Below are 16,128 nucleotides of genomic sequence, written 5' to 3'. Positions count from 1 at the left end.
TTCATCCATGTCCCTACAAAGGACATGAACTCATCATTTTTTATGGCTGCATAGTATTCCATGGTGTATATATGCAACATTTTCTTAATCCAGTCTATTATTGTTGGACATTTGGCTTGGTTCCAAGTCTTTGCTATTGTGAATAGTGCCGCAATAAACATATGTGTACATGTGCCTTTATAGCAGCATGATTTATAGTCCTTTGGGTATATACCCAGGAATGGGATGGCTGGTTCAAATGGTATTTCTAGTTCTAGATCCCTGAGGAATGGCCACACTGACTTCCACAATGGTTGAACTAGTTTACAGTCCCACCAACAGTGTAAAAGTGTTCCTATTTCTCCACATCCACTCCAGCACGTATCATTTCCTGACTTTTAATGATGACCATTCTAACTGGTGTGAGATGGTATCTCATTGTGGTTTCGATTTGCATTTCTCTGATGGCCAGTGATGATGAGCATTTTTTCATGTGTCTTTTGGCTACATAAATGTCTTCTTTTGAAAAGTGTCTGTTCATATCCTTTGCCCATTTTTTGATGGGGTTGTTTGTTTTTTTCTTGTAAATTTGTTGGAGTTCATTGTAGATTCTGGATATTAGCCCTTTTTCAGATGAGTAGGTTGCAAAAATTTTCTCCCATTTTGTAGGTTGCCTGTTCACTCTGATGGTAGTTTCTTTTGCTGTGCAGAAGCCCTTTAGTTTAATTAGATCCCATTTGTCAATTTTGGCTTTTGTAGCCATCCCTTTTGGTGTTTTAGACGTGAAGTCCTTGCCCATGCCTATGTCCTGAATGGTAATGCCTAGGTTTTCTTCTAATGTTTTTATGGTTTTAGGTCTAATGTTTAAGTCTTTAATCCATCTTGAATTGATTTTTGTATAAGGTGTAAGGATAGGATCCAGTTTCAGCTTTCTACCTATGGCTAGCCAGTTTTCCCAGCACCATTTATTAAATAGCGAATCCTTTCCCCATTGCTTATTTTTGTCAGGTTTGTCAAAGATCAGATAGTTGTAGATATGTGGCATTATTTCTGAGGGCTCTGTTATGTTCCATTGATCTATGTCTCTGTTTTGGTACCAGTACCATGCTGTTTTGGTTACTGTAGCCTTTCAGTATAGTTTGAAGTCAGGTAGTGTGATGCCTCCAGCTTTGTTCATTTGGCTTAGGATTGACTTGGCAATGCAGGCTCTTTTTTGTTTCCATATGAACTTTAAAGTAGTTTTTTCCAGTTCTGTGAAGAAAGTCATTGGTAGCTTGATGGGGATGACATTGAATCTGTAAATTACCTTGGGCAGTATGGGCATTTTCACATTATTGATTCTTCCTACCCACGAGCATGGAATGTTCTTCCATTTGTTTGTATCCTCTTCTATTTCATTGAGCAGTGGTTTGTAGGTCTCCTTGAAGAGGTCCTTCACGTCCCTTTAAGTTGGATTCCTAAGCATTTTATTCTCTTTGAAGCAATTGTGAATGGGAGTTCACTCATGATTTGGCTCTCTGTTTGTCTGTTATTGCTGTATAAGAATGCTTGTGATTTTTGCACATTGATTTTGTATCCTGAGACTATGCTGAAGTTTCTTATCAGCTTAAGGAGATTTTGGGCTGAGACAATGGGGTTTTCTAGATATACAGTCATGTCATCTGCAAACAGGGACAATTTGACTTCCTCTTTTACTAATTGAATACCCTTTATTTCCTGCTCCTGCCTAATTGCCCTGGCCAGAACTTCCAACATAATGTTGAATAGGAGTGGTGAGAGAGGGCATCCCTGTCTTGTGCCAGTTTTCAAAGGGAATGCTTCCAGTTTTTGGCCATTCAGTATGATATTGGCTGTGGGTTTGTCATAGATAGCTCATTATTTTGAGATACATCCCATCCATACCTAATTTATGGAGAGTTTTTAGCATGAAGGGTTGTTGAGTTTTGTGAAAGGCCTTTTCTGCATCTATTGAGATAATCATGTGGTTTTTGTCTTTGGTTCTGTTTATATGCTGGATTACATTTATTGATTTGCATATATTGAACCAGCCTTGCATCCCAGGGATGAAGCCCACTTGATCATGGTGGACTTCTGGGACACATTCAAAGAAGTGTGTAGAGGGAAATTTATAGCTCTAAATGTCCACAAGAGAAAGCAGGAAGGATCCAAAATTGACACCCTAACATCACCATTAAAAGAACTATAGAAGCAAGAGCAAACACGTTCAAAAGCTAGCAGAAGGCAAGAAATAACTAAAATCAGAGCAGAACTGAAGGAAACAGAGACAAAAAAAAAAAAAAACCCTTCAAAAAATTAATGAATCCAGGAGCTGGTTTTTTGAAAGGATCAACAAAATGGATAGACCGCTAGCAAGACTAACAAAGAAAAAAAGAGAGAAGAATCAAATAGACGCAATAAAAAATGATAAAGGGGATATCACCAGTGATCCCACAGAAATACAAACTACCATCAGAGAATACTGCAAACACCTCCATGCAAATAAACTAGAAAATCTAGAAGAAATGGATAAATTCCTCGACACATACACTCTCCCAAGACTAAACCAGGAAGAAGTTGAATCTCTGAATAGATCAATAACAGGATCTGAAATTGTGGCAATAATCAATAGATTACCAACCAAAAAGAGTCCAGGACCAGATGGATTCACAGCCAAATTCTACCAGAGGTACAAGGAGGAACTGGTACCATTCCTTCTGAAACTATTCCAATCAATAGAAAAAGAGGGAATCCTCCCTAACTCATTTTATGAGGCCAGCATCATCCTGATACCAAAGCCGAGCAAAGACACAACCAAAAAAGAGAATTTTAGACCAATATCCTTGATGAAATTGATGCAAAAATCCTCATTAAAATACTGTCAAACCAAATCCAGCAGCACATCAACAAGCTTATCCACCATGATCAAGTGGGCTGCATCCCTGGGATGCAAGGCTTGTTCAATATATGCAAATCAATAAATGTAATCCAGCATATAAACAGAACCAAAGACAAAAACCACATGATTATCTCAATAGATGCAGAAAAGGCCTTTCACAAAACTCAACAACCCTTCATGCTAAAAACTCTCCATAAATTAGGTATGGATGGGACGTATCTCAAATAATAAGAGCTATCTATGACAAACCCACAGCCAATATCATACTGAATGGGCAAAAACTGGAAGCATTCCCTTTGAAAACTGGCACAAGAAAGGGATGCCCTCTCTCACCACTCCTGTTCAACATAGTGTTGGAAGTTCTGGCCAGGGCAATTAGGCAGGAGCAGGAAATAAAGGATATTCAATTAGGAAAAGAGGAAGTCAAATTGTCCCTGTTTGCAGATGACATGATTGTATATCTAGAAAACCCCATTGTCTCAGCCCAAAATCTCCTTAACCTGATAAGCAACTTCAGCAAAATCTCAGGATACAAAATCAATGTACAAAAATCACAAGCATTCTTATACAGCAATAACAGACAAACAGAGAGCCAAATCATGAGTGAACTCCCATTCACAATTGCTTCAAAGAGAATAAAATACCTAGGAATCCAACTTATAAGGGATGTGAAGGACCTCTTCAAGGAGAACTACAAACCACTGCTCAAGGAAATAAAACAGAATACAAACAAATGGAAGAACATTCCATGCTCATGGGTAGGAAGAATCAATATTACAAAAATGGCCATCCTTCCCAAGGTAATTTACAGATTCAATGCCATCCCCATCAAGCTACCAATGACTTTCTTCACAGAATTGGAAAAAACTACTTTAAAGTTCATATGGAAACAAAAAAGAGCCCGCATTGCCAAGTCAATCCTAAGCCAAAAGAACAAAGCTGGAGGCATCACACTACCTGACTTCAAACTATACTACAAGGCTACAGTAACGAAAACAGCATGGTACTGGTACCAAAACAGAGATATAGATCAATGGAACAGAACAGAGCCGTCAGAAATAATGCCACATATCTACAACTATCTGATCTTTGACAAACCTGAGAAGAACAAGAAATGGGGAAAGGATTCCCTATTTAATAAATGGTGCTGGGAAAACTGGCTAGCCATATGTAGAAAGCTGAAACTGGATCCCTTCCTTACATCTTATACAAAAATCAATTCAAGATGGATTAAAGACTTAAACATTAGACCTAAAACCATAAAAACCCTAGAAGAAAACCTAGGCATTACCATTCAGGACATAGGCATGGGTAAGGACTTCATGTCTAAAACACCAAAAGCAATGACAACAAAAGCCAAAATTGACAAATGGGATCTAATTAAACTAAAGAGCTTCTGCACAGCAAAAGAAACTACCATCAGAGTGAACAGGCAACTTACAAAATGGGAGAAAATTTTCACAACCTACTCATCTGACAAAGGGTTAATATCCAGAATCTACAATGAACTCCAACAAATTTACAAGAAAAAAACAAACAACCCCATCAAAAAATGGGCAAAGGATATGAACAGACAATTCTCAAAAGAAGACATTTATGCAGCCAAAAGACACATGAAAAAATGCTCATCATCACTGGCCATCAGAGAAATGCAAATGGAAACCACAATGAGATACCATCTCACACCAGTTAGAGTGGCAATCATTAAAAAGTCAGGAAATGACAGATGCTGGAGAGGATGTGGAGAAATAGGAACACTTTTACACTGTTGGTGGGACCGTAAACTAGTTCAACCATTGTGGAAGTCAGTGTGGCCATTCCTCAGGGATCTAGAACTAGAAATACCATTTGAACCAGCCATCCCATTCCTGTGTATATACCCAAAGGACTATAAATCATGCTGCTATAAAGACACATGCACACGTATGTTTATTGCGGCACTATTCACAATAGCAAGGACTTGGAACCAACCCAAATGTCCAACAATGATAGACTGGATTAAGAAAATGTGGCATATACACACCATGGAATATTATGCAGCCATAAAAAATGATGAATTCATGTCCTTTGTAGGGTCATGGATGAAATTGGAAATCATCATTCTCAGTAAACTATCACAAGGACAAAAAATCAAACACCGCATGTTCTCACTCATAGATGGGAATTGAACAATGAGAACACATGGACACAGGAAGGGGAACATCACACTCTGGGGACTGTTGTGGGGTGGGGGGAGTGGGGAGGGATAGCATTAGGAGATATACCTAATGCTAAATGACGAGTTAATGGGTGCAGCACACCAGCATGGCACACGTATACATATGTAACTAACCTGCACATTGTGCACATGTACCCTAAAACTTAAAGTATAATAATAATAAAAAATAAATAAATAAATAAAAAATAAAAATCTCATTTTGTAAGAACATGGTGGTTCATATCTGTAATCCCAACACTTTGGGATGCTGAAATGATAGCATTGCTTGGGCCCAGGAGTTTGAAATCAGCATGGATAACACCATGAGAGCTCATCGCTACAAAAAATTTAAAAAAAAAAAGTAGTTTGGTGTGGTGACATGCACCTGTGTCCCGAGCTACTCAGGTGGCTGAGGTGAAAGAATCACTTGAGCTTAGTAGGTTGAGGCTGAAGTGAGCTGTGATCACACCACTGCACTCCAACCTGGACAACTGAGCGATGCCTTAAAAAATAAATATAAAAATTGAAAATCAAAATCTCATTCTGATTGTTCCCTCTATCTACAATCCTTGAGTGCAAATCTTCCAATTGTGTATGACTGCTTAGTTCCTCATGTAGTTTTCTCAAGGAAATCTTCAACAGGTGTTGCTGCCTGCAGTATTCCTCATGTTCTGTATTGTAGGAGCATCCCTTCACAATTTTTTCAATTGTCTCTGCTGCAGTCTAGGGAGATCTCTAGTTCCACACATTTTTTCCTTATTTATTTTATATCAGGACTTTACTGCACCCTGCAGAGTAAATTTTGTTCCCTACTTTTAGGGACTATGTCTCATAAATTTTCCTCCCAAAAGTCACTTTTTCACAGCTCTTACAATAATCTATTTGCACAATTCCCTCTGATTTTAACAATCAGTAAATATTCTACTTTCTTTTTTTTTTGAGACCTTCTCACTCCAATGGCCAGGCTGGAGTGCAGGGGCAGAATCTCTCCTCACTGCAACCTCTGCCTTCCAGTTCAAGCAATTCACATGTCTCAGCCTACCAAGTAGCTGGGATTACAGGCACCTGCCACCACATCTGGCTAATTTTTGTATTTTTAGTAGAGACAGGGTTTCACCATTCTGGCCAGGCTGGTCTCAAACTACTGAGCTCAGGCGATCTGCCCACCATGGCCTCCCAAAGTGCTGGTGAAAGAAGAGGCCAGCTGGGCTTCCATGGCTGAGTAGGGGCTCAGAAATCTGTGAAACTCACTTATTTCCTGCATCAGGACTTACTTTGGTCCTGGATGAATAATATTGAAGATATAGGCTTAAAATATTCCTAACATGAGAATTTATGCATGTGTTTTCTTCCCCAAGAAAGCTATAAACAGTGAAAATTATCCTGTAAGCTTCCCTGTGAGCTCTGTCCCTCTCTCCCTTCCCCCTCCACTAAAACTAAAAGGAATGTTAAAATGTTTTTCTGTGACCAGTGGACTTTATCTATGCTCCCAATTCCAATTCCTTGTAAACATACGTTGTAAAGTCCTATAAGATCCTGTCTCCTTTGCCATGCTGCTGCAAGAAAGTAGATAAAACCTGTTACAATTCCAGTTTTCCTCAAAATCTAAGACATGTCACAAAATAATTTACCACCTTTTTTTCTCGCTCTGGTAACATCTTCCCTCTGCATGTATTTCCCGCCTTAAAGATTTTAAAAGGCAACTGCATGTTCTAATTCTGGCTACCCACTCGGGACACCTTCCCCACTGTGGAAGCTTTGTACTGTCACTCTGCTCAATAAAGCCTACAGCTTTTTTTTTTTTTTTTTTCCTCTCGGTCCAATTCTTTGGCATGGCTAAGGCAAGAGGAACTTTTGCCATTACACTGGGATTACAGGTGTGAGCCACCATGCCTGGCTCTTCCATCATTTTATACTAGGCTATATATGTTGTTCTATGTCATTTTTTCTTGTACATGTGTATGTGTCTTCAGTAGAATAAGTGGGAAAGAATTGAGCCACTTACGATCACCTCAGTATTTTATGCCATATGAGTAATTTGAGGCCTGTTCATAGGAAACCTATTTTGTATTTAAAATATCTACGAATAAATATTTTACAATGCATAATAAATGTTTCAGTAGTTGTAAAAATTTAAATTGACATATGTTTATGATTTTACTGTGTTTCTAATGTCAATATATAATGAATTTGCTAGTTGCTTAGCGGTTTCTATTGATTAACTCAACAGCTTATATTTTGGTGATTTTGAGACATGACTGCAAATACTGTGACATTTTAATCAAACCATAGTCCCTCCCCTTGAACTTTAGTAAGGCTTGTGGCTGTCTCAGCAAAGAAAGTATAGTGGAAGTGTCAGCATAATTTTTAAGACTGTGTTAGAAAAGGCAGTACATTATCTCTGTCTTTCTCTCTGTCTCTCTTTGTTTTCATTTATATATCTTTCTTTCTCTCTCTGTCCTTTTTCCTTCCCTTTCTTTTTCTCCCTCTGTACACTTTGGAGCCCTGTGTTACAGCCAAAGTCCTGATGATAAATGACAGCTGGGGAGGAGCGCACAGAGGAGACTAGGAAGTCAGGATTATTCAGTCAAAAAGGAGTTTCAGTCTTTTGACATCAATCACTAAGTATGTGAATGAATGACCTTCAGATGACTACATCCCCAGCCATCATATGAAAGTAACGACCTGAGAAATGCTCTGTATGAACCACCTGGGTGAGCCCACCCAACACTCATGTTATGAGAGTTCTAATAAAATGCTTATTGTTTTTCAAAGTCCCCATATTTGAGGGAGTTGGTTATGAAGTGACAGATAACTAAAATCAGATTTCTAAAAACTTAATTATACATTCATAATAATATACAGTTAATATAGAGGCAAGAAAATGAAAACTGCAAATGTAACATTTTGAAAATAACTGTAACCCAGAAAGGGGAGTCAGCACAGCATGGTGGTTAAGAGCTCTTGCACTCTGGATCCAGTTAGCCCCGATTCAAGTCCCTGAAAAACCACTAGAGAATTATGTGGGGTTTGGCAAGTTGCCTCACCTGTACACCTCAACTTCTCCATCAGTGAAATGGAGATGGAGCAATGCCATTATCTACCTCATGTAGCTGATGAAAGGTTGGATGCATTAACTTTGTAAAGCACTACAGTTGCTGTATGTAGCAAATTAAATTTGCGTTAATTATAATAAGCATTAAGTAGACAGAAAAATGTTCATGATTTGAGTCCTTACCTAAAATGCCTCATGTATTTTAAATTTATCATATTTCAAATGTAAATGATAAAAATGACAGAATTTGCTATTTTAATATGTCAGAATTAAATTTATGATAATTTAATTAACTGAGGGCTGACAAATCAATTGGGTCCTCTGGGAAAAATTTGGTCAGCCACATGTTTACCTGATTTTTTTTAATATTTGAGGTAAAATTACAGAAAATAACATGTACCATTTTAACGACTTAAAAGTGAGCAATTCGGTGGCATTGACAATATTGTGTAATTATCACTTCTATCTAGATCCAAAATTGTCACTAACCTAAAAGGATGTTGATACACATTAGACAGTCACTCTCCATTCAAGTTTGCCCTATCCTGGTAACATGGCATTTTTGTTAAAATCATTCCATTATATATTAGAAGATTTTTTTAAGACATACAAAAATTATATTTTTTCTTAATTCTCTTGATGTTATGTATCACATTTATTGATTTTCTTATGTTTAACCTTCCCTGAATCTCTGAAATAAATCCCAGTTCATCATAGTGTATAATCTTTTTGATGTGCTGTTGGATTTTATTGGCTAATATTTGTTGAGAATTTTTGCATCTATGTTCATCAGAAAAGTTGGCCTATAGATTTTTTTTTGTATTTTTATTAATTTTTTATTTTTTTGGCTCCTTCTTTCTGGTTTTGGTATCAAGGTAATCCTTACCCAGCCATTAAACACTATTTTTTAAAACATTAAATTCTCTTTAATGATTTGGAAGAAACAAGTTAGAAAAATGGTTTAACTGATTTTTAATATTTTGAATGAAATTAGCACTTTTTTAATGTGAGTTTTTACTCCTGCTTCAATTGTATTACTCATTATTTCTCTCCTCATGTTTCTGTTTCTTCATAATTCAATTCTGATTGAATTTACATGTCTAAAAATTTGTCTATATCATTTAGATCTTTTAATTTGTTGGCAGGTATTTGTTTATAATAATCTCTTATGATCCTTTGTACTTCTGTGTATCGGTTGTTATGTATCCTTTTTATCTCTTATTTCATTTATTTCAGTCATCTCCTTTTGTAGCTATTCTAGCTGAAGCTTTTTCAATTTCTGTATTTAAAAAGACCATCTTTTTTCTTGTTGTTCTTTAAATATATTCCAAAGCATTTTTTTAACTTAATATTTTCTGTGTTTCCTGACCTCTTTTATAAAAAGATGTGCTCTGAATTCTCTATCATAAATTTTATATATATTTATTTCTTCTACTGCATTAGGTGAGTTCTGTTGTTTTTTAATGGTGTTGTATTTCCTTTCATCTGTACATTGCTGTTTCCATACTTAAAGAGATATCCACATGTTCTAACTTTTATAGGTGTATTCTTGTGTTGTTCAACGTTTACTACTTAATATTGAAATCTAATTCCTTGCCACCAGTTGCTTTTTGTTTGGGCGAGGACTTAATATTTGCCACCAGAGTTTAATACTGCACCAAAACTCAATATTTGCTCTAATGTTGTTTTCCAGTCTTGGGAGACTTCTTGTGAGCATCTGAACTTAAATGCTGAACTTAAACCTAGACTTGCAGTGATTTCTAGATCTGGGAGACATTTAAACAATCCTTGGAACTTAATTTCAAGCCTTATACTTGTTTCTCAGTCATGGAAAATCTCCGCATGACTACCTGGGAATTGTAAAATCTTGTCAAAGATTCAGACCTTCCTTTAGATTTTGCCCCCTGCAGTGCTATGGTTCTGGTCAGACTCCTCTGTGTGACGTCCCTGTATCTAGGAACACAAAGCAGATGCCAAGATCTGTGTGGTGATCACTGTGATTACTACTCTCACTCCTGTCCCCAATTTACCCCAGGTTGTTCAGCCCTTTGAACACTCTTCATACCTCCTGTGGGGTGGGACAAACGTGGGCTTTCCCCTCAAATTTACAGACCCATGAAGAAATTAAATGTCCACTTGAAATTCCCTCCTCCCATTTCGATAAGTGCAGGTGAAAGGAAGTTCTCTCACAGTGGTGTCATTTTGGTGTGTGAAAGGGGCATGGTACAGTCCAAAATAATTAATCATCTTACCAATCATAAGTTTTCTCATGTCCGTGAGTATTGGGGTTTTCTCCTTCTGTCTTGAGATCTGGTGAATTCAGAGTGGCATTTTTGTATTTGGATAGCTAGTAGTTGTACTTTTGTGAGGGAATTAATGTTGGGTTTTTACAATTTTATAATTTTGTTGACATCACAAAATGTCAACAAATTGACACTTGATATTGTTGAAATAGTTTTATGAGTTTGCAAACCATTATGTTTTTAGTATTTGATGTCTACCAAATATTAAATGAGTTGGACATTTCTCACTTAAGTGTTCTGTATAATTATTTGGTTGTGTGATTTTTCTAGTAAATAATTATTATGTTCTGAAGCCATATATTTCTAACACAAACTTTATCATTTCTATTCTAAAATGCATCTCAGAATATAGGGACAATATAACTATATATATGACAACTTCAAAATTTTACTTTAGAAGTATACATAAACTATACTATTCTATGTGGCATTGCTTCTTTATAATGAAGAAAATTTTTTCTCTGTAGGAAATGGAAGAATTTGTCCAGAGCTCTGATGAAGATGGTGTTGTTGTGTTTTCTGTGGAGCCAGCTGTGCAAAACCTTACAGAAGAAAAGGCTGATCTTATGGCTTCAGCCCTGGCTCAGATTCCACAAAATGTCAGTAGAACCTCCAATCCTTATAAGAAGCTATTCACACAATGGAGAAAGTATGGCTTTCCATTTGGAACTTGAATCTCATTTTTCAATTTGCATAACAAGCACTAGATTTATGTAACAATTTGAAAAGCATTATGGTAGTGTATGTAGGCACAACTGATTATTTGCCTAGTGGTCTTTGCTATTACTTTTGTAACACTTCTCTTGGTTGTCATTTGTTTTTAATAAAATAAAGATAAAGCATTAAGTCCCTATTTCACGTTGCAGGATTTGAAATCTTAAAACCTATTCTGATGACTCCAAAAGAAACTTCTTAAGTATAATAGCTCAAAGGGACAGAAAAATTGGGAGATAATATAAAAAAGAGAAGAATCATGCTCCGTAGTATCCTCAACATATTTGATTGTATGGGAACTCTATTCAGTGTATTTGAACATAAAAGTAGGAGCTTAGATTTATGTAGTCTTTCTAATGAACTGGAGTTTTCTATAGTTAAAAGCCAATTATGATTTTAACATTAGAGTCTAACAATCTGCATGTAATACTTTATGATATTCAATTAAATTTATTTTTACTGTAATTCTAGATTTCCTCTCTTTGGTTACTGATATTTATACACTAACCTAGAGGTTTTTTTTTAAATTTTGTATTTAGTTAAATTTCAAAACACTCAATAAAAGCAAGTATACTAATTAGGAATGTGAAATTAGTCTTGATTATGAGATTCTCTTTTTGGGAGTTTAGAATATCTATGTAATCCTTTGTTTTCAAGTGTAAGATTTTCATATAGGTCTCCAGAAAAAAAAATGTAACTAAGGTATAAATACAAACAAAATTCAACATTGAACAATGAAATATAAGTAACTTCTCTCTCTTTCTTTTTTAATTAAAAATAAATAAATAAAATTAAGGGAACAAGGAGGCTTAAAGAGAAAAGACAACCAAATATCCAAAACCAGAACAAAGCCAAAGCAATATTTGTCTCTGGGAAACTGTAAATTTGATAATAGAGCTAGAGTGGCCAAGTGATTTACATTTACACAAAAGATGTGTGCCCATAAGAATATTTAACTTCCATATGCTGAAAAATTAGCAAACACTGCTTTATTTTTTGTTATTTTTATAATCTCACTCCTAGAAGCTTTGAGTTTGCCATAAACAAAATAATAAACGGTATACTTAAGAGTTGAATGGTATCCACTGTTTTAAAAGGTGACAGTAAACAGTCCTACTATTTCTTTCAGTGATTACAAAGGAATCTTATACACCCCGTCTCAAATATCGTCTGAAATAGATTGGATTGTATGAATTATAATACCTCTGAAAACACAAAATGCTATTATCTTGTGGTTTAGCTTATGGAATTCATACATTTTCTTCCTCAGGTTTTATGGAGATTCCAAGGACAGAAACCAACTACATTAGAAGCCAATACTCAGCTCTATGTTTGGATATCCCAGAGTGATCTTCATGGTAAGATTATGACAAAGTAAAAATAAAAAATTTCATGAGGGAAAAATTTAATAACTATTTAACACCTAATACATGTAACAAAAATTTAAAATTTATAGTCTGTTACTTTACCTTTAATTTTAAAGTATATATCATTAAAAAATTTGTCATTAATTTTTTTGACTCTTACTTTCTATTTTTCAAGTAAATTTCCAGCAATGCCGGAATAAATTAATGCCTCTTTTCCTTAAGATAGCAAATTTCTTTTGTAATAATGCCCTTCGTGTTCACTTTTGTAGAAAATTCTGCCCTCTTCAGTGAGTTATTTCATAGATTTTTACCCTACATGTCTCTGAAATTCTTTTAAGATATGATAATAAAAATCTTACTTCTCACTCAGTTCCCAAACTAGGTCATCTCCAAACCCAAGCTTTTATCACTCAAGGTGATATAAATGAGATATATGAAGCTATTTACCGTGCAGTCCCTATGGTGGGAGTTCCCATGTCAGGTGATCAGCCTGATAAGACCTCTCATATGAAAGCCAAATGAGCAACTGTGCAGGTGAACATGAATACAATTACACGGGCAGATTTGCTTAGGTCTTTGAGAACAGTTGCTAATGATCCTTTGTAAGTATTACTGCCTCAAAAGGCTTATCTACCATTGATTATGTTATAATCATACTAGAAAATGTTAGGGGCCATACCTGAAGACTATTTAAAAGATATTTCCCCTCAATCTCAGGTCATTCATCATCTTACCATTGCAATAGTCCTGGAAATGATAGTTCATAGAGTGTCAATCTTCCTTCTTGGAAACACTAGATTTAAATTAACGGCCAGCTTACTAAGTATTTTTCTATGTCTTCATTTTACCCATCCTGCTAAGAATATGCTTCTTTTTCAATTTCCCCATTATAGCTCTTCAATGCTATGCAACCAACAAAGTGCATATCACAACAAGGATCAATCTTTTATTCAACAAGGTTTTGGCTTGTATAATATATGCTATGGTTTACCTACTTCTTTTTAATGAAGGCAAAACAAAACTCTCTGTTTTCATGTGTGCTCTTGCTTTCCAGTTATAAAGAGAATGCTGTGAGATTATCAAGAATTCACCATGATCAACCTGTAAAGCCCCTGGATTGAGCAGTTTTCTGGATCGAGTTTGTCATGCACCACAAAGGAGCCACGCACCCCCGGCTAGCTGCACAAGCTCTCCTAGTACCAGTGCCACTCTTTGGATGTGACTGTGTTTTGGCTGGTCTCCGTGGCAATTACTATATTGTTGGTCACAAAATTTTGTTTGTTTTTCTGTTGAAAATTTGGTAAAATAGGAAAGAAGAAAAAGAGGAAATAGATGTTTCCAAATTTGGGAAAGGCAAGAATGGAGCAATCTTGATAATTTTTCATCCACAGATAATTTAAAAAGAACACATTACTTTCTCTCCATTTCCATATTTTCCACTCTAATATTTTATCTTAGCTATATAGCCTAAAATTTAAACAATTAATCTTGGGGGGGCGTGTCACATTCTTTTGTTGTATTTTCCTAGGTGATTTGATCCTTTTCTAATACATTGCTGACACAAGATCACTAACAATTCTAAAATGTCCTATTCATATCACTATTTTTATGATGTCACATTTTTTAAACCTTAGTTGATATGTTTATTCACAATATGCTGACTCCTGTGTAGTGCATAAATATGAGCTGACATCAATAAATGTAAAGAAGTCAAAAGCATAAAATTCACAAGAGGCAATAGACTATACAAATCATGGAAGTGTTCTATGATATAAGTTTGTTATTAAAAACATAACAATGTTCCCTTTTTGGTAAAAATAAGCCATTTTACATAGCCAACAAACAGTACTGGGCTTAGACCATGAATTAGTAATAATAATAATCATAGTGCATTACTCTGGAGAAGGTTTAGTATATTTCTCTAGAACTCATCTAGATATTATGGCCTACATTCCTGCCTTTAGTCCAATATTTTTTGTGTCCTCAATGAGAAAGAGATAGTTATCATTAGTGTGTTCAAACAAAAGGGTAGGTGATCCTTTCTTAGGGAGAGAATATGTCAACAAGGTGATCAAGTTGAACAGATTATTTTAGGAGAGGTAACGACAGGAAACATTTCATTAAAAATACTAATTTTAAGAAACTTTGATCATTTACTTGACAAAGATTTAAATGTCTTTATTAAATATGTATTTATTAAAGTATAATTCACTGAGAGAAAATAGATATTTACCCTAAAACTAAGATTATTATGTTGTTTTTCAGTCTCAATCTTCTAGATATATATACGTTCATTAAATAATTGCTTACATGGAAGAATTTAAGATACTAGAAAATCTGCATGACCAAGAATATATGGTATATTATAATAAATATGTAGCAAGGTAAATCCCTACATTAAATTAAATATTTATATTCTAATAATCGTTACATCAATTTAAAAAATATGTTAAACTTATTATTTTCTTTAGTGTTTTATAGTCAGTGACATGCTTATTTAATGTTTTGATTTCTGTATTTATTAAATAAATAACCTTAATTGGCTTACTGAAAATTTTAAAATACTTATAAAATTAATAAGGTATATTTACAAATTAATTCCAGTTGTAAAATGACTATATAAAAGAAAATGTAAATATTTTTTCTAGTACATGTATATGACTAATACACATACTAAAATATAATAAATAAATTTATTTTCAAGTATTTAGAACTTTTTACATTTTTATTTCGATGTGTATTTTTACTTTTACAATTTTATTATAATCTGGGAAGGACTGCTTACATCTCTTTTTAGGGTAATTTTTTCTTTGTAATTAAATGCAGCAATTGGCTAAGATGCTGTGATAGGTGGGAAGCCATCTCGATATTTGAGCTTTCTAACACTCTGGGGCTCTTGGTGGTCCTTTATGAGACTCCCTGCCACTAAAGAGATATTGCTTATAAGACTTTCATTCTTCATCATTCTGGCATTGAGTTTTGAGATCAGCAGCAATCAGAATCCAACTGGCCTTCTGTTTGTAATATGTTCTGTCCTAACCATTTCATCCTTTTCCAAGAATCTACTCAGGATTGTTATCACCTCCCTGTAAGGAACTCCCAGCCTAGAGTCCCAAAACCCATGAAGAACAATGAAAGAAATATTGAAAAAAAATGAATTTTTAATGAGAGATTAATGTTTATATGAGTTATCAGGGAGGAAAGCAAAATTTACATTTCTAATATGCATATACAAATTTTATGTGTATCAGATAGATTAAGACAGGAGTTTCCAACTTTTGCTACACATGAAAAAAATAGAAGAGTTTATTATAACAACACCAATGCCCATTTCTCATATTAATAAATAAAGAATATCTTTCAAAAGCCAAGAATTTGTATTGTTAAAAGATGTCTCAGTGATTCCACTGCATAGTGGAATATGGAAAACACTGGATTAAAGTCAAATTTTCAAAAGTCACAGAAAAGAGAGAATCTTGAAAATCACAAGAGAAAAATGACTCATCACATATAAGTGAGCTTGGATAAGAGTATCAACAAGAACCTCAGCAGAAACCTTCCAAATCAAAAGTATCAAAGTGCTGAAAGAAAAAGAAAGAGAAACCTGCTAAACAAGA

General features: G+C 35.0%; 1 pseudogene; it reads left to right on the top strand.

Annotated features, from left to right (window-relative positions):
• The window catches only part of LOC112132997 (UDP-glucuronosyltransferase 2B4-like), a 364,436-nt pseudogene extending 350,632 nt beyond the window's left edge, over nt 1-13,804 (top strand).
• Nucleotides 13,805-16,128: the final 2,324 nt, after the last annotated feature.

This window comes from Pongo abelii, chromosome 3 (assembly GCF_028885655.2).
Source record: "Pongo abelii isolate AG06213 chromosome 3, NHGRI_mPonAbe1-v2.0_pri, whole genome shotgun sequence".
NCBI classification, from domain to species: domain Eukaryota; kingdom Metazoa; phylum Chordata; class Mammalia; order Primates; family Hominidae; genus Pongo; species Pongo abelii.
The sequence above is the reverse complement of the archived record's forward strand: the minus strand, read 5'-3'. Positions and strand labels throughout refer to the sequence as shown.